Raw genomic sequence first — 23,428 nt, 5'->3', positions numbered from 1 at the left:
ATTTTTTATGCACGTTTCCCCCACCCCATTTTAACGAAATGCACCAGGTTGTTTTTTTTTTTTTTTTTTGTATTTTTTACCTGTATTTATTTATTTATATGTAAGGGTTACACACACACACTGGAAGTTAGAGCCAGTTATCTGCATTTCTTCATACACCCAGAATATACAGTTCTTACCCAAAGTGTTAAAGTTGTAATAGCCCAACAGTGAAGAGTTTGAGCATGGAAGACATGTTCTGACGCTTTCTGTTAGTCTTTCACCTGACATCTTCTGAAGATGTCTCCAGTGAAGAAAACCTTCCTTACTCTGTTCCAAGTATTGGTTTTTTGTTTCCGTAATTAGTGATATGTTAATTTATTAGCTGGAATGTGGTAAACAAAAATTTCGCATTCATCTTCTGTGTTATTTTTGTACATATGAAAACTTTTTTTCTGAAAACATTAAGTGATACCTGCCATATCAGTTTAATCAAGTTGTGCAACTTGATTTGCCCATGCATATATTCCCTCTTGCTAATTAAAATGAACAACATAATCTCATTTTATCCTGTATTCAATAGCCAAGTATTATAAAACTAAAATTGCAGTGCCTTGGGAGACCAAGCTAATCATTATTTAAGCAAGTAACTGAGACCACACAAGCCAGTGTCATTGTGCTGACTTTCTTTTTTTTATTATAAATTTGAGTGGGCAGATGCACACTGAGGAAGTGGAATCTGTTTCCTGAGAGCTCTACAATTAGTGTTATACATTTGAATACTAATCAGCCTGATAATTTTAGTCAATATTCCCAACCACGGAACTCCTTTCTACAGAATGAAGCCATAAGATGAAGTCTAAATATATATTTTAATTTCTAGTTGGATATTTAAAGTTAGTCCCCCCCCCCCCATATGTGTGACCAATGAACTACAGGATACTTATACATTTATGCTCTAAGAATGTAGAAATATTTGAATGATACTCACATGTCCAAGTGCATGCACTGCAAGAATATTAATGATATTTGTCATTACCTTTTGTCTCTTTTCCATTCTCTGGAATATATTGATTGCTGCTGACACTAACCACTCTTGTGATATGATGTGGTTAAATCACAGAAAGTGAATAAAGTGGACACGAATTAAAAAAAAAAAAAAAAAAACGATGAATATGCAATATGCTCTCTAAAGGTAGATATACAGGGTGTCTCAAAAATATTGGTACAAACGTTTAGGGGAGGTAGGTAACATCTAAAGGAATGTGAATCGCATAGGAACCCATAACCGGAAACGTCACGGGAAAGTAGTAGCAGAGGCACAAGAAGCAGAAATGACACAAGACAGTAATTAGTGGCAAACATTTATTTGACATAATATTAACAATGGAGTACATGATGGATGCATTTCATGATGTTACAACAGATGCTCGAAGGTTCCACCATGAGACACGATGCATGTGTGACACCGACGCAGCATGGATTGGTGGACACGGTTGAACACACCTGGAGTTTCTTTGACAGTAGCAGCAGCGCAGATGAGTCTCGCCACGAGATCCGTTTTCGCCTCCACAGGCGATTCATACACGGTAGATTTGAGGGGCCCCCACAGAAAGAAATCAAGTCTCGATAAATCAGGTGAGCGTGGAGGGCCAGTGAACGGGTCCACCATGGCCAATCCATCAACGCCCAAAATGCCTGTTCAAATGGTCACGAACACACCTTCCATAATGGGCAGGCGCCCCGTCATGTTGAAACCAAATGTTGTGTCTCACATTTGCTGGAACATCGTCAAGTAACCCTGGTAGAACTTGTTCAAGAAAGATCCGATATTTAGCGGAGTTCATGCGGGATGGTAACAGGTATGGGCCGACTAAGCAGTCACCGACCATACCTGCCCACACATTTATTGTGAAGTGATGTTGTGCCACATGGGGGCGCATACCGTGTGGGTTGTCGTGAGCCCACACCATGAGCATTGTGCTGATTGAATAAAGCCTTCCCGAGTGAAATAAGCCTCATCCGTGAACAAAACATAGGCTGGAATCTTTCAAGTCTTGAACACTTTCTTGGAGAAACCACTGCGCAAAAGCCACACGTACAGGAAGATCTTGGGGGAGCAGTAACTGATCCCTTTGGAGATGAAAGGGGTGTAAGGAATCGTCATGCCAGATATGCTGTTCACTGCAATGAGGCAACGGCATGTGTGCTGGTAGTAGGATTATTGTGGATGGCATTCAACACACTTTCTGGCGGGAGTTCGCATTGAATGTGGTCTGCCCGCACTACTCCTGTTACTTCTAGATGACCCATAATCACACAAATTGATGCACACGTGCAAACAAACAGTGGTCCGGTACATGTCTGTCTGGGAAGCATTCTCCATAAATTCGTTGAGCGGCTCGTCCACTGCCCTCTGCTAATCCATACACAAGGGCATGTCTGCCAGCTCACAGTTCGTATATCGATGCATGCTCTTCGTGCGGCAACTACTGCGCTGTCTACCGACTTATGGTGACGTTTCCGGTAATGGGTTCCTATTCACATTCCTTTAGATGTTACCTACTTCCCCTAAATATTTGTACCAATATTTTCGAGACACCCTGTATAACACTGCTTACTTGGCATTGCTATCAGTAAGCTATTGCCTTTGTCAATTTTTTTTGAGATGTTACCACACAGCAATTGATGTTTCAGTGGGATTTTTAAGTTAAGATAATGAGCCGGACATCTACAGTTAATTGTCTTCTTCCAGTTTGTCCATGGCAGTTTGATAATTATATTGAAGAACAAATTCCATTTCAAGTAATGCAACAGGCTCATTCAAAACCTGACTCAATGTTGTCCATGTAGCAAACATTATTATTTATGGTTTTTCTGTATATACCAATAGGAAATCTTAATGTTACATTATGAGCATACCTGCCAATTCTTCTGATTTTTTGATAAATTTAGTGTTATCCCAACTTTTAGTAAAGTGTTTTATTTTTCAAAATACTCAGTTACATTTATTCCCTTGGACCTTTTTGTTTAGCCTGAATATCAAATTTACCAACCATGTGCTTTTATATATTTATAACATTTGGTAAAAAAAGATATCTGAACTTAATATCATTTTTTGTCAGGTATATTAACAGATTTTTATAATAAAGGTTTAAATTTTATTTTAATATCAGTGGCTGTTTTTTTTTTTTTATTGTATTAAAGTGTATATATATATATATATATATATATACCATATTTTTTTGATTCTAAGATGCACCTTAATTTCAGAAAAAAGCTTTGATGCTAAGAAAAAAATTTAAATCCCAGGTGTAACCTATCAATACACACAATTATGGGGGATTTTTTGAATGGCTTGATGCAAAATTACATTAAATCACCACTAAGATACTCGGCCCAAAGTTACCATATTTCTTTACTAAGATATTGCCTTCAAAACAACATTGTTCCGAAGTTTGCCAGGGTTAATTTAAATGAAAAAATTTCAGGCATAAAACAACTACCACTGGCCACATCGCGTAATATTGTTAAGCTTGCCTTAAAATCTCAATATTCGAATAAACAAAAATACCTTCCCAGGTTAGGAAGCTTCACGATAAATTAAAAAATTATCTACATCCAAACAATTGGTCTGTATTGAAGACATCCATAGATTTGCGACGGAAAGCACAGGCTTCAGAAATAAAAAAAAAAAAAAAAAAAACAGACACGTTAATAAATTGCAAACATTATCGGATAGGTCAAGGCATGTTCATGCAAATTCTAACACATTATCGCGGGCTTGCGACTAAGTAAATACGAGTTGGGTGACAACCCCCCCACAGACACAATGTATTACCATAGAATATGTCAGCTAGTTCACGAACACCCCCCTCACCCAGTATTCAACGAACCGACATATCAACAGGTTACAAATCTTTCCTTGTGTATGCTATTGCAGGACCAAATTTTACTTTTATCCAAAGGACTAAATTATAATTTACCACCTCGAAAACTACCTAAAAAACAATGCGTAATTGATATTGAATTTGGACTTCGTAATGTTCCACAAAAAGATTTATTTATTCAACAAGTTAACCAAGTAGTGAATAACATAAAAGAAACGCGACTTCCTAAATTAAGTACACACGACAGTTCAGCTTTACGAGAACTTCGGGGAAATAAGGAAATTATTATACACTAGATAAACCTGATTATATTAATAAGTTAGATTCAGTTGTTTCAGATACCTCCACTTATCTTGAAGTAGACCCGGCACTGTTTACCAATTTGGTCAATCAATACAATAAAATGTTAACCACGTATCGAAAAAACAACTACATTATTATGGCCCACTTAAAGGAATTGAAGGCCAGACCATACAATATTCCTGCACTTTTCGGTCAGGTAAAATTACACAAGACTGGATTTCCTATTTGACCTATTGTTTCCTACAGGATCTTGGCATTTTCATCCTTAGCCACGTGTATATAGCATTATAAAACCCTTTAGACAGGTAATTCAATTTGGGATTAAGAACTACGATATGTTATTTAATAATCTTAAACACTGTAGACTTGGCGACAATGACAATTTATTCTCACTAGATGTTACCTCGTTATATACAAATGTAAACGTTGAATACACATTATATATTATTTGGGATAGGTTAAATAAAAACTCGACACCAATTAATTATACGAAGCTACCTATTAAGGAATGTTTCACTTAATTAAACTGTTAGTTAAGGCCAACTATATCACCTTTCGAGACAGTGTTCAAACAAATTTTTGGATTGCCAATGGGTTTGAGCCTGAGCTGTTTAATGTCAGAGATCTATCTCTCAAAGATTGAGCATATACATTTGACACCTTTCTGACCCTGTATCACATACTATGGGAGGTATTTAGACGATGTTCTAGTTATTACTGATAGTAGTACTATCGAAGACATTTTACATTTGTTTAATAATATTCATTCTAGACTCAAATTACATTGGAAAGGGAGGATACAGATACAAAGTCATTAAACTTTCTAAATTTCACGCTTACTCGGGACTCTAATAAAATACAATTTAGCATCTATCGAAAACCTACAAACACCGGTATGCTTCTACATTATAATAGCTATCACCCGTCCACCTACAAAAGATAGATTATCTTTAATCAATTTCTAAATGCCTATAAATTTTCAACGACGGAATCTGCTTTGGACTCAGAAATAGAAATATTAACTAGCAGGTTCTTAAACAGGGGTTATCTCCTTGCCACAATAAACCGAATTAGGGTACAGGCCAAGGATAGGATACAAAATACTACACCAACCAACAATAGTAATATCAAAAAATGCTTTATTTCTGTCCCATATGTTGAACAGTGGCACAAACAGCTTAATAGATTCTTTAAAGATACCGAATTTTAAATTGTGGCCAGACCAATACAGAAATTACACACTATACTGAACAATCGCTCGGTTCTTTCTGCGTTCACAACACAAATTAATCATCTTATATACAACATTTCTTGCGGTGATTGTGACTCGTCTTACCAAGGTTCGACGTGATTTTCTCTGAATATTTGTGTAAATCAACATGAAGTCTCAGTTCATGCTTCTCATTTAGCATCGTCAGAATTAGCCTTTCATTCCATTAACGAAATACTTAATGTTCAACGTAATTATACGCAACTTAATTGCAGAAACCGTAGAAATTAAATTACACGAGAATTCTGTTAATGTTCGGCGGCCACATTTGATCTTTGATGCGTGGATCTTCACACGCATGCGTGAAGACAAATAATTACTATTTAAGTTTCAGGTTCAACCCTATTCCGTAATTTTCATTCAGTACTTGATATGCATCAAGTACTAGCATGCTAGGTGGATTTCGAAGACTTCCAGGATGTCTATTCCACACAACATTTAGTCAGTCTTCCATAAGCTCTGCCGACATCCATCCATTTTTTTATGCACGCACAATAACATCTTTGGGGAAAATTTCTTTCTTCAGTATGGCTTTTCTATTTAAAATTAAATATGGTGGCAACTTTTGACCATCAGCGGTGATATGCTGCTTTTCGTAGCCTGTGCTTATAATCCTGATTTCTTTAGCACCTTTAGCATTGACTGTGTAATTTCGAGGCATATCGAAGAAGACCGGGTTTCATCAGCATTTCCAATTTGATTAAACTCAGTTTCTTTTTTTCCCTTAATTTCATCACCTGTCGCTGAAAGTTAATGCTTCTGTTGAAAGTCTGCAGGAATTTTTTGACAGATAGATGCTCAGTGCCTTAACAATAATCCATTATGATACATGAGTCTGTCACACCAGCTGCGACTACCTTTAAAAATTATTTTGTCAATACCGAGGGACTTGGCAATTTCTCCGGCTTTCAATTGCATGGCTTGTCGAGTGATGGGTAATCCTTTTGCGCATGGCTCCGCTACAAAACGTATCACAGCTTCATCGACTTGTGGAAATCTTCCTTTCTTAGGCCCTGTAAAGCACTTGGTTGTTGCTTTGCATGAAAGTATGGAATTGTGATCATTTCTCCAACAACGAACATTCACTTCACTAATGTCAAAATGTTGACCCGCAGCTCTATTTCCACGTTTTTTTGCATACGCAGTAACTTTTCGTTTCAATGTGGCTTCATAGTGCAATCTTTTTGTGCAATAAGGGATCAAAATTGAACAAAATACAGTAACTCCACTTCAAAGATATAAACAAAACTTCCTAGTTTTCGCTGAGTGATCTCCACTATAATGAAATAATGGTGGCTTCACATTTCGAAAGCACGTGAAACCACCAACACCACTATTATTCTCCAATGGAATTAGAGAATGCGATACCAGTCAAACTTAGAGGTGGGGTTTCCATGTAAAAACAAAATGTGTGGTACTGTGCAAAGTGCAGGAAAATTCGAAAAAAACTGCAATTGTAAGATGCCATTGATTCTAAGATGCACCCCGTTTTTAGAGACGTTTATAGGCGGGAAAAAATGCATCTTAGAATCGAAGAAATACGGAGTGTGTGTGCGCATACTAGTTAAAGCAATCTGATCTTTCACAAATTCTCTCTTAAAAGTAAAAAATCTAAAATACACAACATAGAACAGCCAAGTCCATAACCAATAATAACAAACATGTACTATCTTAATATTTAATACAACTATATATGCTTTATACATGTGTATACAGTTGTTCTTTGTTGTGTATTTTAGAGATTTTTTTTTTTTTTTAACTTTTAAGAGAGAATTTGTGAACGATCGGATTACTTTTAATTTCTGCAACTATGACTGCTCTGTGCTGTTATTATTTTTGTAGATTGGCATGTGCACTGTAGTCAACTTCAGTCAGGTTGTAAAGCATAAAATAGTCAATACTATGTAATTGAATAGAATAAAACTAAAATACAGTTCATTTCATTCCATGAGGACATTTATAATTCATCTGCTGTAGCATGTGCCATACATTAATTAGTTATTAATTTAAAAGAAAAGTCTGGGGAATAGTTCCAGAGCTTTCCAGATGAATCTGGAATTTTATTAAAAATCTCAATTTCAAAAGTTTCCTGCTCTGTATGAGGAACCCACTGTGGAACACTTCACTTTACAGGAGATTGTGAACATGATGACGAGGTTGTATGATCTACGTGCAGCAGTCAGAAATGAGGCAAAACCAGTTTCACTTGTGTGGGAATTCATAATAGGCTGAATATTATGAATACAAATAGTTGCTATTTTCTGATGGTTGCTATTAGTGATGCATTGAAACCTTGAAGCCATAACATTGGAGTTTAAAGAATTTGTCTTCTCCGAAAATCTGAGATACAATGAATCTCTGAAGAATATATATTGCTCAGAACGATCAGTCTATCTCAGCATCTACAAGTGATATTTAGATATGCTGAATTCATACACTGGCCCCCTGTCTACCTGTCTCTCTCATGCTATGCTTGATAGAGACAATTGAAAACATCTTGTTTTCTGTTAGTGTTTAAGCATTCTATTTTCTGACATTGGAATTTGAAGAATCTGTCTTGGAGGTTGCATAAGTAGTATAAATAATTATACCATTTTAAGTTCAGTGATAAATGCATCGTGCATGACTAATTAGGGTTATTGCAAGCTAGAATGGTTAGTGCACCACAGAGTTGTACAATCACTGCTTCATTATGGACTCTTGCATGTGGTGTGTAATACTTGTTTGCTTCAAAACTGATATGTGCCTGTGTTATATATATTGTTCGGAAAGATCAGTCTATCTCAGCATCCACAAGTGATGCTGAGATGTGCTGAATTAATGGCGCTGTCTACTCGTCTCTCTCATGGCAGGGCTTGATAGAGACTATTGAAAAGATCTTGTTTTCTGTTCTGTTAGTGTAGTCGCACATAACATGGCAAACTCATGTTATGTGCGACTACAGCAAGTAAATAATATATATCCCAGTTGGCCAATATATTGGCCAACTGGGCATAAATTTTTGCATTTTTATTAATTTACTTGTTATATCAAATTGCATTTAATTTAAAATAATGAAACAGAAGCTTCAATTGTATTTCTGGACCATATACCAGAATTTATAGAATGAATAATATGGGATCAGCACTGTAAGAAAATACTGGATCTGCCATTTTGCATATTACACAGAAACACAGTAAATTTAGTCAAGGCTTTTTTTATTGTTGGCCTTGATGGTGCAGGTTAGCTAGTTTCTTCTCCTGTGCTACTTAACAGGCTATAGTTTTGTGGACAGCTTTTGTTCTTTGGTTATTTGCACTTCTGATAGAAATGATTTGGCATTTCTAATCTGTTTCCATTGATTTCTAATGTCAGCTCTATTCTAGCAAATAGAACAGTAGCTGGCAATTCCTGATAGCGTATAAAGATATTTGTACTATACTTTGGATTATGTATGCAGATATATTCAGAAATACTTTAAGTAGTGTGTAATATCAGGAAGTACGTGGGAGGTTGGGGAGAAGTAACTCAAATATTCCCTCTGTACTAATGTAAAGAATTGAGTCCAGAGATGTGGATACAATATTCTGTAATATAAGGTGAGAGTTGAGTTTTTAACTGTTGTTTAGAGATATACAGTAAGACCCCCGTATCTGCAGGGGTTATGTTCCAAGACCTACTGTGGATATCAGCGAACACCTGTTGACCCCATATATAATGTGATTTTCTTGTACATACATAGGTATAATAAAGTTTAATTGATAAATTAAATACAGTAAATTACAAACATTAAATACGTTAATAATAAAGTACAGTAGACTCTCGATTTACCCAGATTGGATTAACTGGGACACTTTCCCTTGAAGATCTCAAATTTAATTTCTGGGAAGATTCCAAATTAAAAAAAAAAAAAAAAAACAAATGAACCAGAAGTCGTAAAATTCAAGTAATAACTGGAATAGGTATAAACAGATATTTTGCAAGTTGTAAATAAGCAAAAAGAACCGGCATTGGGAGATTAGTATACCTATTATCTTGCAACCCCTGCTGTCTTCACACCTACTGCTTAAAAAAAAAAAAAAAAAAAGACACACAACCCAAATGTTTAGTTTTAGTGTGTCATGTTGATTGTTGTTTTCTGTCGCACCGTAGAAGGACAAATTTTGTTTTGTTATTTATGTCAAGGATGTCGGAAATTTTTTTTTTTTTGTTGTTTAGAAATCGTGAAAATGATGGGCAAATGCAAGAATTGTGCTTTCAAATTAAACAAAAACTTGAAATTATTCAAAAGATTGAAAACGGTGCATCTGTTAAATCTCTAAAGAACCATTATAATGTTGGTGACCAAACCATACGTGACAAAGGGAAGCTATTTGATTTAAAATCAACATCGTAAAAAATAAAGGGAAGCATCGTGTTGGACACGCGAGTAGTACGTGTTAAGTCCCCCCCCCCCCGTGGTTAACTGCAGATAACTGAATCAGCGTATAACAAATCAGTGGATATGGGGGCACAACTGTACTTAGGATATTAACAAAATAAATTCTGCAGCTGTTTACTCTTGAATAATACAGTTTAGAATGGTTAGATTTTAATGCTTATATGTAGTTATAAAATAACAGTTTAAATTGCGTAGTGAAACATTCACTTTAAAGAGGAAAATATCTGTGTGGATATTGGATTCTCTCCTTACGTTATTATCAAAAGTTAATTTAGTACTCTGTTATAGAGAAATGTTCTCTTAAGGAACTATACTTCTTGAAGTGCTGTTTATTTATAATAAAATATGGGGTAATCTGTAGCAATGCTATCAAAGTGTGTGTGTGTGTGTGTGTGTGTGTGTGTGTGTGTGAGAGAGAGAGAGAGAGAGAGAGAGAGAGAGAGAGAGAGAGAGAGAGAGAGAGAATCTATTAGAGCCCTGCAACTTAAAGCTGTAAAGAGGTCATTTTTGCATTAGCAGAAATCATTACATTACTTAAGTTGCATTATTTTATGAGGGTTTAGTTCCTATACAGTAAGACCTAAGTAATTTGGATTATTGTACCAAAAACCCGAAATTGTAGAATATAATGATATTTAAGTCATAATTTTTCTCTCTCTGACAAATATGAAGAGAAGAAAAAAAATTATGGAAATGTTTTAAATATAAACAAAATTGAATATATGGTTTTCAAATGTTAAATTTTGATTTGTGTTAAACCCTAAAAACTATAAATATAACAGCCGTGGACAGTCCCTCTCCAACCGTATTGTCTTCAAGAAATTTTCTGTTGAGTGATGTCCTATTGTTTTGCTATTTCTTAATATTTGTAATTTAACTTTAACTCCTTTACTTTCTTCTCTATTTTCTGTTTCACCTTCATATAGCCACTGCTAGTCTATTTGCTGTATCATATTAGCTCTATCTTCATCTTCTAACCACATTCTTTTTACATCTCCCAAATTAATATCCTTTTCATCACTGTTATTTAACACATTCTAACATTCATCTTTAATAACATCTAAAATCAATAAGAAATGATTTTTTTAATTGGTTTTGTTCTGTACTTACTGTAATATTATGCTTTATTTCATTCCTGCTCTCAGCCCAGTTGTAAATAGCACCTTTTATGTTATTTTTAATATTGGCCACTGTATTTTCACCTCTTACTCGCTCCCAGAATTGTCAAAAAATCACTCTTCAACTGAATCCTTTGATACAAATGATTGACAACTGGATATGACTGCCTGATTCATGGTTCTGAACTTTAAGTTCCAATTTTAACATAGTTTCAACTGGAACTTAAATTCTGTGAATTTCTTCTTATTATCAAATAAATAGGGCTCTGATGAACACCTGAGAATAGTTTGCCATAATTGTTCAATTATCCCTTTAAAAAAATCAATTTATTAAAAACTAATATCATCAGTGGTTTATTTTTGAAGAAAATGAGGTGTGACAAAGTTTTTGGATTGGTGTAATAAAAAGTTTCACTCAGTACATATTAAGCACAGTATATATTTTTTGCAAATTGTGTAATATCTTGTCTTTGCTTGAGGACTATGCAACTTCCACAAATTTAACAAAAGTTCAGATTGTTTAAACACTTGGTGAAGATATTTTACTCACTTTTCAGCACAAGTTTGATATGATAACCTCAAAAATAAACTGAGCTCACACTGATAAACACTGCTGCATGGAGCTCAAAAAAAAAAAAAAAAAAAAAATGATTGAAGGCAGTTGCCAACATGTGATGATTTAGTGTAGAAATTCCCAGCGTTTACTCCTTAATAGATTCAGTAATACAACTCACGACATCAACTTAAGCGATTTGTGAAAAAAACTACTTGATAGAAAAAAAATGAATAACATTTCTGAAATCAGTGTAAAAAACCGAATTAAAAACAGCCATTGGTTTGCATATATCCAAAACCAATCAGAATGGTGTTATTAATACTAAAAAGGGCAACAACTGAAATATAACTGTGCGCAGTAAAACATCAATGTTTACAATTCTTGATAAGTAGCAAACAACACAAGTCAGGTAACCAACATGGTTCTGAACTTCTGATAACAAAGTGGTGAGTTATACTTTCTCTCAATTTCTGGACACAAAAATCTGAATTCTGATTGGTCTAGTGTTCATAGATAAAGAAGATATAATAGGTTCATCAGGTTTTTTCTTATAATGCTAAATATTTATTCACCTTATTTTGTTGTTACTTGTTAATTTTTGTATTTACTGTATATTTTAAAAACACTAAATTGCATTAAATAAAGTCAAAAGTACTAAAATAATGCTGTAGTGTTAATATACAAAATTGTTGCACTAACAACTATAAAAAACTAAATTTTATGCGAAAAGTAGTAAATTGGCGACACTGCCTGGGAAATGTGCTTCTGTGGTCTTTGAAGCACTTGCATGTAGAACACAGTATTGACTCTCTCCCATTGACTTGCATGTTGTAAAATACAATCAGTATTGTTGTGATTTTGAACGTTCTGTATACAAAATTTTTTGGGCCTTGGTGGTGTCCACTGCATGTTCTGATGCTTCATCTCTGGGTTGTAACGAAACACCCAACACTCACTTCCAATGAAAATGCAGTTGAGGAAATTGGGATTGTCTTGATGAAATCTTTACGTGATGACTTAAACAGGATTGGCACATTACTTGTGCCCATTGTTTTGCTACTGTGTGGCACAAATTTTGCAAGGGGCTTCCCCTTCCCTAAATCTTCATGCGAAATTTAACAAATCATCTCCATATTCATACCCAACTTGCTGGCCATCATTCTCAGGGTCAGATGATGATCTCTTGCCACAATTTCTCGAATTGTTCCAACTCTCTCATCATTTTAAGAGATTGACAGATGCTCATTACTTGGGTCATTGCAAACATCCTGATGATCATCTTTGAATAGCTTATACAATTCAAACCCACTGGTACAGCTTAATGTTTCTTTACCACAAACAGGTTTTAACATTTCATGCATTTCTGTTGCAGATTTTTTCCAGCTTAAAGTAAAATCTGATATTTGTTTATTGCTCCATTGCAAAATCGTGACATGGAATGTTAACACTATTTAACAATCTGTCAGCCTAGTAGACAATCTCTGTGTACTACCATCTGTTCGAGGAAGTTTGAACTACAGCCAGTGATGAGCTGGTTCACACCGGTTCATGTGAACCAGTTAATTTTTACACAAACAAAGGTTATAACATGATCTCAAAACTGAATAATCTTAATCGTATAAAATAGTGTAGAAAATAATATGATGTACAAAATAAACTTCAGATGCAAAGGAACGTGAATTGCTAGTAGGTAAAGAGCTGCTTCTATAACAGATAGGGCAAGAGTTATGTTACTATGCAGGGCTTCTTATTTGTCACAAGTTGCAATACCATCCTGCGACTTTTGTCCTGACACAAGCCAATTCTACTTTATTATTTTACTAACGGGAGTCTCCAATATTCTTTAAAATATTTTTATTGCATTGTATACTTCAACCTTTATTTTGCATTATAATTTTTATTTTTAATAACCTAAATAGCTCACATGTAATATTTCGTAATAAAGGAATGATAGGCATTTCTTTCTTAAACATTATTATGGTTTGCTTACTCATACATTTCTTTTTTATATCTTCTTCGTTTCAAATATACATATTTTAAATCTGTTTAATTAAGCAGTACTTTTTTTTATATTGTGAATAATCATGTAAAAATGTTTCTTTATATTATTGTTAAGTGTGATTTTGAATGGCTCAATGTTGCCACTTCCTGTGGAGAATGGTATGAAAAATACATACAGTAAGACCCCCGTATCCACAGGGGATACATCCCAAGACCTACCATGGATGGCTGAAACTGCGGATATAAGCGAACACCTGCTGACCCCATATATATTGTGATTTTCTTGTACATACATACGTATAATAAAGTTTAATTGATAAATTAAACATGCAGTAAGACATTACCAACATTAAATACGGTAATAATAAAGTACAGCAGACTCTTCGATTTATTTACCGGGATTGGATTAACCAGGACACTTCAAGACCAAATGTTTAGTTTGATTTAGTGTGTCATGTCGATTGTTGTGTTCCGTCACACCGCAAAAGGACATTTTGTTTTGCTGTTTGTGTCATGGATGTTGGATTTTTTTTTTTTGTTTGTTTAGAAATCGCGAAAATGATGGGCAGACTCAAGAGTTGTGCTTTTATATTAAACAAAAACTTCAAATTATTCAAAAGTTTGAAAATGGCACATCCGTTAAATCTCTAAAAAACCATTATAATGTTGATCAAACTATACGTGACATTGTAAAAATAAAGGGAAGCTATTCGATTTAAAATAGACATTGTAAAAAATAAAGGGAAGCATCATATTGGACACGCAAATAGTAAATGTTAAGTTTTTCGTTTTTTTTTTTCCCCGTGGTTAACCACGGGTAACTGAATCAGGGGATACCGAATCAGTGGATATGGGGGCACAACTATACTGTGTTATACAGTGGAATCTCATTAATACAAAGTTCAAGGACCTAAATTTTCACGTTCTGTAATAACGAGGTCCTCCCTAAGTGTCAATTTTAGTTTTCTTTTTTTTTTTTTTTTTTTTTTGGTACATACTGTATATCTAAGAATAATAATAATAATAATATCAAAAATAAATTACTAAAATAAAAACAAAAGCCTTGTCTAACAATACAGTAATAGGAATAACATTGTTTTTAAAGATTTTATTTGTAAGATAAACTAAGAGAAAAGCAATATTAATGGAAATGAAAATATTGTACAGTACATATTTTGATATATACAATATTATAGTATCACAGTAAAAAGAATTACAATCTTAATATAAAAGGAGACATACAAACCCTTAACTTTTTAATAAATTAATTTAATTTAAAGAAAGAATCCAATGTTGTTTGCACAGTTTTTGTCATATATGCATTTTTAACTACAGCACAGATGTTATCAAATGCAATAGTTCTTTCTTTATCAATGTTACAACATATTCTCTATTATATTCAATGCATTTTGGGCATCTTTTTTTTAGATGGCAGTGTGCGTGCTTCTTCACTTTTGCTGTCCACTGGTAACAAAAACAGTTTTGTTTGGTACCCAGCAGCTCTTCTGGTGTTGGCTTTGCAATGGTAGCAACTTTAATATCCACGTGCACAAACTCTTCAAATTCGCCAACAAATTTCATATGCTCCTTCAAATTCCTCCATTCCTCACTGTTGCTATCACATTTGTGTGCTGGACCATATTTTTCGATGATGTTCTCTCCAAAGCCACTCTTTCTGAAGCAGTTGATTATTACACTTGATATAATACTTTCCCAAGCAATAACAAGAATATCGATAGCATACAAGACATTCCAATTTGGCTGCAAATTGTTTCCTCCATGTTGTGGATTAAGTATCTTATCAGGTGGGCTCTATGTGCTCTCTTGAGGTTATAAATAATGCCTTGATCCAGTAGTTGCATTAAACGTGGTGGTATTGGGGGATAAAAACAACAGCTGTATATTTGTCAACTTTAAGTGTCTTAGCAGAATGTGCTGTACAACAATCTAGAATCATCAAAATGTTCCTTTTTTCTGAAACCATTCTTCTGTCCAATTTTGATAACCAAGACTGAAACATTTTGACCGTAAGCCAAGCACTTCTATTGGCCTCATAATCACAGGGAAGTTGGTTAACTGCTTTGAAACATCTTGGCTTGGAAAACTTACCAATCACAAGTGGGCATAGTTTTGTACTGCCATCTAAATTGCAGCATAACAGAACAGTGAGTCTTTGTTTACTTAATTTTCCACCATGACAAGACTCTCCTCGAACAGCAAATGTTTTGTTTGGCAGCAAATTATAAAATAAACCTGTCTCGTCAAGATTAAAAATATCCTTTGCCTCATATTTTTCAAGGATGGACCGTACAGAACACAACCAGTCTCTAGCCTTTTCTTTTTCGACTAATCCAGACTCACCACAAACATTTTGCGAAACCAAGTCATTCCTGTCTTTATATCTTTAGAGCCAGCCACTGCTGAATTTTAAGTTGCTAATACCATGTTGCTGAGCTAGATAATTTGCCTTTTCTTGCAAAATCTGACCTGATATTGGCAAATTAGATGCATGCATTTGTGGTACCACTCAAAGTTTTGTTTCAAGTTCCTTGTGTTTTGCATCACGAATTTGTTTCCTGTTCTTCATCGCTGCTCCAGTGTTACGCACTTCAAGTCTTTTTCGGTTTTTCAGTATTGTAGTAAAATAGGTAAAGGGATTGTTGTATTCCTTTGCAATGTCTGTTTTGCTTCTTTTTCTTTTAGTTTAATTTCCAGGCTTAATTCTGTCTGTCTACATTTTGTCTCCATAACACTGCTAGATATGATTTAATATAAACAAATTTTCAATTAATTTAAAGACAAATTCTGAAAAAGACATAAGCTCAGATAAAATGGCACAAAAAATAGATTGCTGTATACAATAGCAAAAGACTCTTCGAACTGGAGTAACAATTGCAACTTACCTTATTCCCATGGAGAGCGAGGGAATGCATGTAACAATTTAGAAAAAACTTTATTCATTTGTTAATTAAACAACTCATCCTTCAAAAAGATGTTTTTCCGAGTGCACTTGACGTTGTAGCTACCGTAAACTGCTTTTGTTTATACAACTAATTTCTAACAAGTCATTGCCATCTTTCAGGAAGTAGGTAGCCAGGTGGCGGGGGTAGTAGTAGTAGTAGTGGCATGTGATGCAAGAAAGCAAGTGTAAGAGCTTATGCAGCATCAGCCAAAAAAATAAAATAAAATCACACCATTCCCTCCAAATGCTTGTCCAGTTCCTCCTTAAATTTATTTAACCTATCAACTTCCACGACATATGGAAGTTTGTTCCAGCAATTAACCATCCACTGGCTAAAGGCAAATTTCCGCACATCTGTTCTACATCTGTCTTTTCTTAATTTGAATTTATGCCCCCTTAGATTTGTAATCTGAACAAGTGGAAGGATCCCATTAGAATTCAGCATGATCAACCCATTCAAGGCCTTATACACCTCAATCAGATCACCGCGCAGGTGCCTAGTCTCCAGCCACTGCAATTTGCAGAACTTAAGCCTCTCTTGATAAGAGGATCCCTTCATTCCCCTCATCAATCTTGTTGCCCTTCTCTGTACATGCTCAAGCAAATCGAAATCCTTCCTAAAATGAGGCCTCTAGACCTGTACACAGTACTCAAGGCGTGGCCTGACCATTGTCTTATACAGAGGGACAATCACCTCCTTTTCCCTGCTAGCAAAATTCCTATATATCATTGACAAAACCCCATGACCTGTCCTGGCAGCCTGTCTGCATTGCTCAGAAAACTGCATATCTGACTGCACAATTACTCCCAGGTCTTTCATTTTCTACCACTTTAAGTGTAGTACCACACAGTTGGTACGTTTCTCTGGGGTTACTTCTACCCATATGCAGTACTTTGCATTTGTCAAGGTTAAACTTCAGTTGCTACTTCTTAACCCATCTGCCCAAATTATCTAGATCCTGTTGCAGTAGCAGACTGCCATTACTGTCATTAACAACCCTGCCAACCTTTGTATCATCTGCAAACTTCGACACTAAGCCTGATATACCTTTATCAATATCATTGATAAATATACAAAATTGGATCACTCTACCAAGATTTGTATTAAACATACAAAATGACAATATTTATTTCTCTTGAGGTGAAAAAGAACTTTGTAATACATATTAACCGAATTTTGTAATAAACGAATATATTTACGTAGAAAAGCCTATCCTTTCACAGGGGAATTGTATGTGCTTCATATAAACGAGTACTTTGGATAAACCAAGTTTGTATTAACGAAATTTTACTGTATCTCTTAAATCTGAACTTTTTATAGGGAACCAGTTAAGGCAGCTTATCACTGACTACAGTATACTGCTTCAGACAGCTTATCACTGACTACGGTATACTACTTCGGCAGCTTATCACTGACTACAGTATACTACTTCAGACTTATTGATCATAACTGCAACAGCACCAGTCTAATAACTTTATTGCCACACCCTGTATGTACTAGTTAATTTAACACCCATTGTTCTGTTTCTTATTTGCATGTTTTTGTTTATCATTGAAACCAGACAGTAAAACCTGGTTTTTATTATGTTTTTATTTTGTATCTGAAGTAATATTTATGTCAAAAAATTTGTTACAAAACATTTTTGCAATGAATTATTTTGCAACCACCTTTTATTTATATGACTGAAGTCACATTTGAATTTTGTGGCAAATTTTTGGTTTGTGTTTTTGGTTTTTATTTTACAGTGGGATATATGATTGTTTTTTTTTTATTCTGTATTTAAAAATGATGAAATTCTTTTCCATGTTTAAGTTAATCCTGTATAATCTTGTTTTATTGCATCATTTGCCACCACTAGTACTAATATTAAAACAGTGAAGAAAGGCTGAAAACAAATTTTGTGAACAGCTGAAAGCTGATGTTGGTATTTAAAGATCTGTTAATGCTTTCAACCATTATCAGTGCAAGTTTCTTAGGGCTCACAAATTTTAAGTAGTGGGTATTGCAAATAGTGACATTGATAGATTTGCTGAGCAAGATGTGATATACATGAAAGTATCATTATACAAAAATAGAGGATTTGAAAAATTGTGTATGTGGATAAAGGAAGAAAAATGGGCAAGTATTCATGATTTTACTAATGTAATGTTTAAACTGCAAGTTGCTTAGGTTATCTTGATTAACTTACCTGAAACGGAAGCACCACTTGACCTGTTTAGGGTTTAGAGTCAATTTATTACTAATATATTAACTGCAAGATTACGATCATTGGAGAAGTGCAGAAGGGAAAAAAATGCATATTCTGAAACATATGATAGTTACTGTATTAATAAAAAATAAATTCGAAACCCTACATAGGTGATATATTTCCATTTCAAGTACTAATTGGCTGCATGAAGAAATATTGCATTATAAACCGAATGAAATTAAAATTTTATATATTTATTTTTTTTAATATAAGTATTGCACTTCCCGAGCTCATTTTGTGTGCTGCAGTAGGTAAGACCTGGATGCTGTGGCTTTAATTGAATTCAGTGCATGCTGTACAAAAGTGAATTTCAGAAAAATCAAATGCAATAAGCTCCCATTATAGTGCTTTGAAGGGACCAGTCCAAAAGAGATAATAAGCAGGAGAGTCTCTCTCATGCACGTACACACACGCACACTTGACAGGATTAATATTAGTAGTGGCAAATGATGTAAAGAAGCAACCTTATATGACAACATTAGAAAAAAAAACTGTCCACCCCACTTCACCTGTCCACTATCTCTATTAATTTGTGTAGTTTTTCCTTAAATTCTCAATTTTTTAAAGAATCTGATAATGCTTTCAACCATTATCAACAAGTTTCTTAGGGTTCACAAATTAAGTAGTTCGTATTACAGATAGTGACATTGATAGACTTGCTGAGCAAGATGTGATGTACCTTAATGTATCATTTTACAAAAAATAAGAGGATTTGAAAAATTGTGTATGTGGATAAAGGAAAGAATATAGGTCCCCCCTTTGTAAAATACCCTCTGGCTGAGTTATAAGTTGATAAAACCTTGTAAAAATGAATTCATGTTAAGTTTTTAATATTACCTCGTATTTTTTAAATAATTTTAATCCATAACTAAACTAGTAATAAACAAAAAATTGATATGAAAATTCATTGTTGATGAATTACCTGGGATTTCCTGTATTCTGTGAATGTTTTGAGTGCTGAAAACTGAATCAACTAGATTCAGTTTTCAGTAGAGTAAGGGTGTAATTAGGCAGCACTTCTTTCCAATTATTGGGTTCTATATTTTCTGTTGAATATTCTCCTCTATTTACTGGACCATAAGATGCACTTTTTTCACCCCTGGAAAATATTGCCTAAAATTCTCCTGCATCAATGTATACTAGGTGCATGTAGTTTTTTTTAGATTGGCCTGTATTGTATGGGTAGCCAACCTCTGTGGCATGCATACCACATGCAGTCTTTTTAGTAACATACTTAACCAATATGAAAAAATAATGGGAAAAAAAAAAATTATTATACAGTTAAAAATTATAACCTAGATTTTAGTTGTTGTTTTTTGGTTTTTAGGAGCATTAGCAACTAAGGCCATATTGTACCATAGATTTTAGTGTGACAAAAATCCATGGTTCGTATTTACTAGTTTTCAGCATTAATTTAATGCATGCAAGGCATTAGTGTGTTCTCTGTGACATTCATTCTCTAAGGACAAACACTTATTTGTTATCCAGTATTAACTTATCTTATAAATAAATTTGTTTTTAGAAGCATTTAGCATATACATTAATATCTTTATGTAGTTAGCAAAAAAATCTGGTGTGAAAATCTCAGAAGTGAGGGCACGTGTTGATTCTAATAGCATATTAGGACTCGTCATTCCACAGGAAAATGGGAGGTGGGGGGAAATATCTACCTTCTTTAGAAACCTTTTTTCTGGAAACAATTTCAGAAAATTCTTATGTAGCCTTACCTTCAGTATACATAAGATACCAATTATCACTCCTGCCTTGCTTCTTCCCATTGAATTCTACATATGCAACAATAAGCGACGTGATTAGTCAGAATTACTTGTATTATAAATCATTTGACTGACTATATCATTGGCTGTAGTGATTCACTTGTGTTCCACCTATAAATAACTGAGTCATCAGTGGAAAGAGGAAGAATGTCTTTTTAGTAACTCATTTCTGTTTTGTTTGGTGTAGTAGCTTTATTTTGTCATAAATTTGTAGTCCTGATTAAATAGGCAGAAAGCAAACAAGATCTTTTTACACTGCTGGCTTCAGGTTTGAAGGGCATTAAATTATCCCAAGCACCATGGAAACAGGGCAGCTGAAAGACATTTCAGTCCAAGTCTTTCAAATATCCACAGAATGGATGTTTTTGTATATGAGTCCATAATTTAAAAATGACTTTGACTGTTTAATCATAAACAGATTCTAAACACTAACACAGGTGAAGTAATGTCAAAGTGACACCACACAATTTTACTATTGTACTGAACCTGGCAGCAGTAATGGGTTATAACCATTCTATTAGTCTATAATTTTTATAGATTGGAAGATTACAATCTAAATTATTTAAAGAACAGTTGCATAATTGTAACCTAACATTAACATTCAGATTATTCCTCTAAACTTGTATGTAGCTTAAAGGAATAATTTGAATATTATATGTTAGGTTGCTGTGCTTACAAGTTTCAGATTATTTGTAATCTTTCCAAAGCTTGCCAGAGAGTAGCTGCTTACATAGGAATGAAACTGTTGCCAGTTAATTATATCTGTATAATGACTATAATTAAAAATAGCAAGAGCTTAAAATGCCGAAAGTAAGACAGAAAATATGCACTTTAGTCAAGGCTTAAATAAAACTGACACTCACCTCACGATCCATTTAGTTGCATGAATTATGTAAAAAAGGGGTTATGGGATGGCCTCAGATTAAAAACTAAAATCATAAGTTAAAAATCTTGGGTTAAAATTAAAAATTAAAATTAAGCTCAGAGGAGGAAGAGGTGCACTGTGTCATCCTCTAGTTGTCAGTTTTAAAATGTAAAAAAAACTGTAAAGTTATGATTAAATGAGAATAAGGCCAATAGTCATGAACGAACGATGGACTTTTGTTAAAAACAAGTTGACACTAAGGAAATGAAGGATAGAGAATCGACGTGAACTTTAAGTACCTGAAATGTTTTGCTAAACTCATGGTATTTTAATGCCCTCAAGATTCCAAATTGGGGAAAGGGAAGCCGGAAGTTTGGTATTGAGGACATCAAGGTTGGTGTTAAGCCGGACCATTCTGTTATGAGAGTTTCGTATTGTGAAGGAGCTTGTAGCTAGGATTTAATTTAATAATGGTAATTGCAGCATCAACTGAGAGGTTATGGTTGTGAGTATGCACATGTTGAGAGAGCTCGGTGTTTCCTTGAGGTGTTCAGACACTATTGACATGGTAGTATGAGCGTGTATTTGCAGTAGTGGATGATCCAAATTTGTTGGTAGTACTCCCCATGTAACACCCGTTGAAATCTGACTGGCAATTGACTAGATTAATGTCTCCCATGTCGTAAACGTGGGTTTCTTTGTATTTGTTAAAGGGAGTTCCTAATTTATTATAAGTGGAGAAAATTAAGGAAATATCTGTTAGTGACGACTTGACATAAACATCTGGTGATTTGACAATCGTAAGGGAGGACAACACGAGTATTTGAAATGTTAGGCTTTTTTATAACATGATCGTTAGGGTTATGAATTTTATCTTGAACTGCAAGAATAGTTTGAATTAATTTGACTGGATATTTTCTAACTGTAAACTTTTCCATGAGGTATTTTAACTCAATAACCAAATCATCTTGTGAATGGCAATATTTTAAGGCATTAAAGACGTGATTATAAAGAACGTTGTGCTGATGATGTTCTATTAATTGGAGACAAAATTACTGTCGACAATCTCTTTATTTGAATCAATTCATTCCAGATTAAAATATGCCCTGGAATTAGAAACAAATAACACAATTTCCTCAACCTAACCATATGTAAAATGGGCAATAGACTAGGTACAAAGATCTACAGGAAAAAAAACAAACACAGGCAAAAATACCTACACTTTCATTTGCATCACCCCCTTTGTATAAAAAAAAAATGTTATTTATAATCAAGTCTTTAAATGCCTTAAAATATTGCCATTCACAAGATGATTTGGCTTTTGAGTTAAAATACCTCACGGAAAAGTTTACAGCTAGGAAATATCCAGTGAAATTAATTCAACAAACTATTCTAGCAGTCCAGGATAAAATTCATAACCCTAACAATCCTGTTATAAAAAGTCAAGTCTTCACTAACACAGATATTTCCTTAATTTTCTCCACTTATAATAAATTAGGAACTTCCTTTAACAAATACAAACAAATCCATGTATACAACATGGGAGACATTAATAATATAGTATATCTAGTCAATTGTCAGTCAGATTGCAGTGTATGTTACATCAGGAGTTACTACCAACAAATTTGGATCATCCACTACCGTAAATACACATCAAGGAAACATTGAGCTCTCTCAACACATGCATACTCACAACCATAAACCCTCAGTTGATGCTGCAATTACCATTATTAAATTAAATTCAAGCTACAAGCTCCTTCAATATGAAACTCTCATAATAGAATGGTGCTGGCTTAACACCAACCTTGACGTCTTCAACACCAAACGTTCGGCTTCCCATTCCTCAATTTGGAATCTCATGCGTATTAAAATACCACATAATACCACGCGTTCAGCAAAATATTTTGGGTACTTAAAGTTCACACTGATTCTCTATCCTTCATTTCCTTAGTGCCAACTGAAGATGTATTTAACAAAAGCCCATCATTCATGACTATTGGCCTTATTCTCATTTAATCATAATTTTACAGTTTTAAAACC

The 23,428-nt window shown here is 34.3% G+C and overlaps 1 protein-coding gene across 2 annotated transcripts in view; it reads left to right on the top strand.

Moving 5' to 3' along the window:
- Positions 1-23,428, top strand: part of LOC150077004 (RNA-binding protein 4-like) — a 335,818-nt gene that overhangs the window by 163,780 nt on the left and 148,610 nt on the right. The window lies entirely within an intron of this gene.

The sequence above is a fragment of the Mastigoproctus giganteus genome, chromosome 12 (genome assembly GCF_048544385.1).
Source record: "Mastigoproctus giganteus isolate SK-2022 chromosome 12, ASM4854438v1, whole genome shotgun sequence".
In the NCBI taxonomy this organism is placed as follows: Eukaryota; Metazoa; Arthropoda; class Arachnida; order Uropygi; family Thelyphonidae; genus Mastigoproctus; species Mastigoproctus giganteus.
Note: the sequence above shows the minus strand (reverse complement) of the source record. Positions and strands in the feature narration are given on the sequence as shown.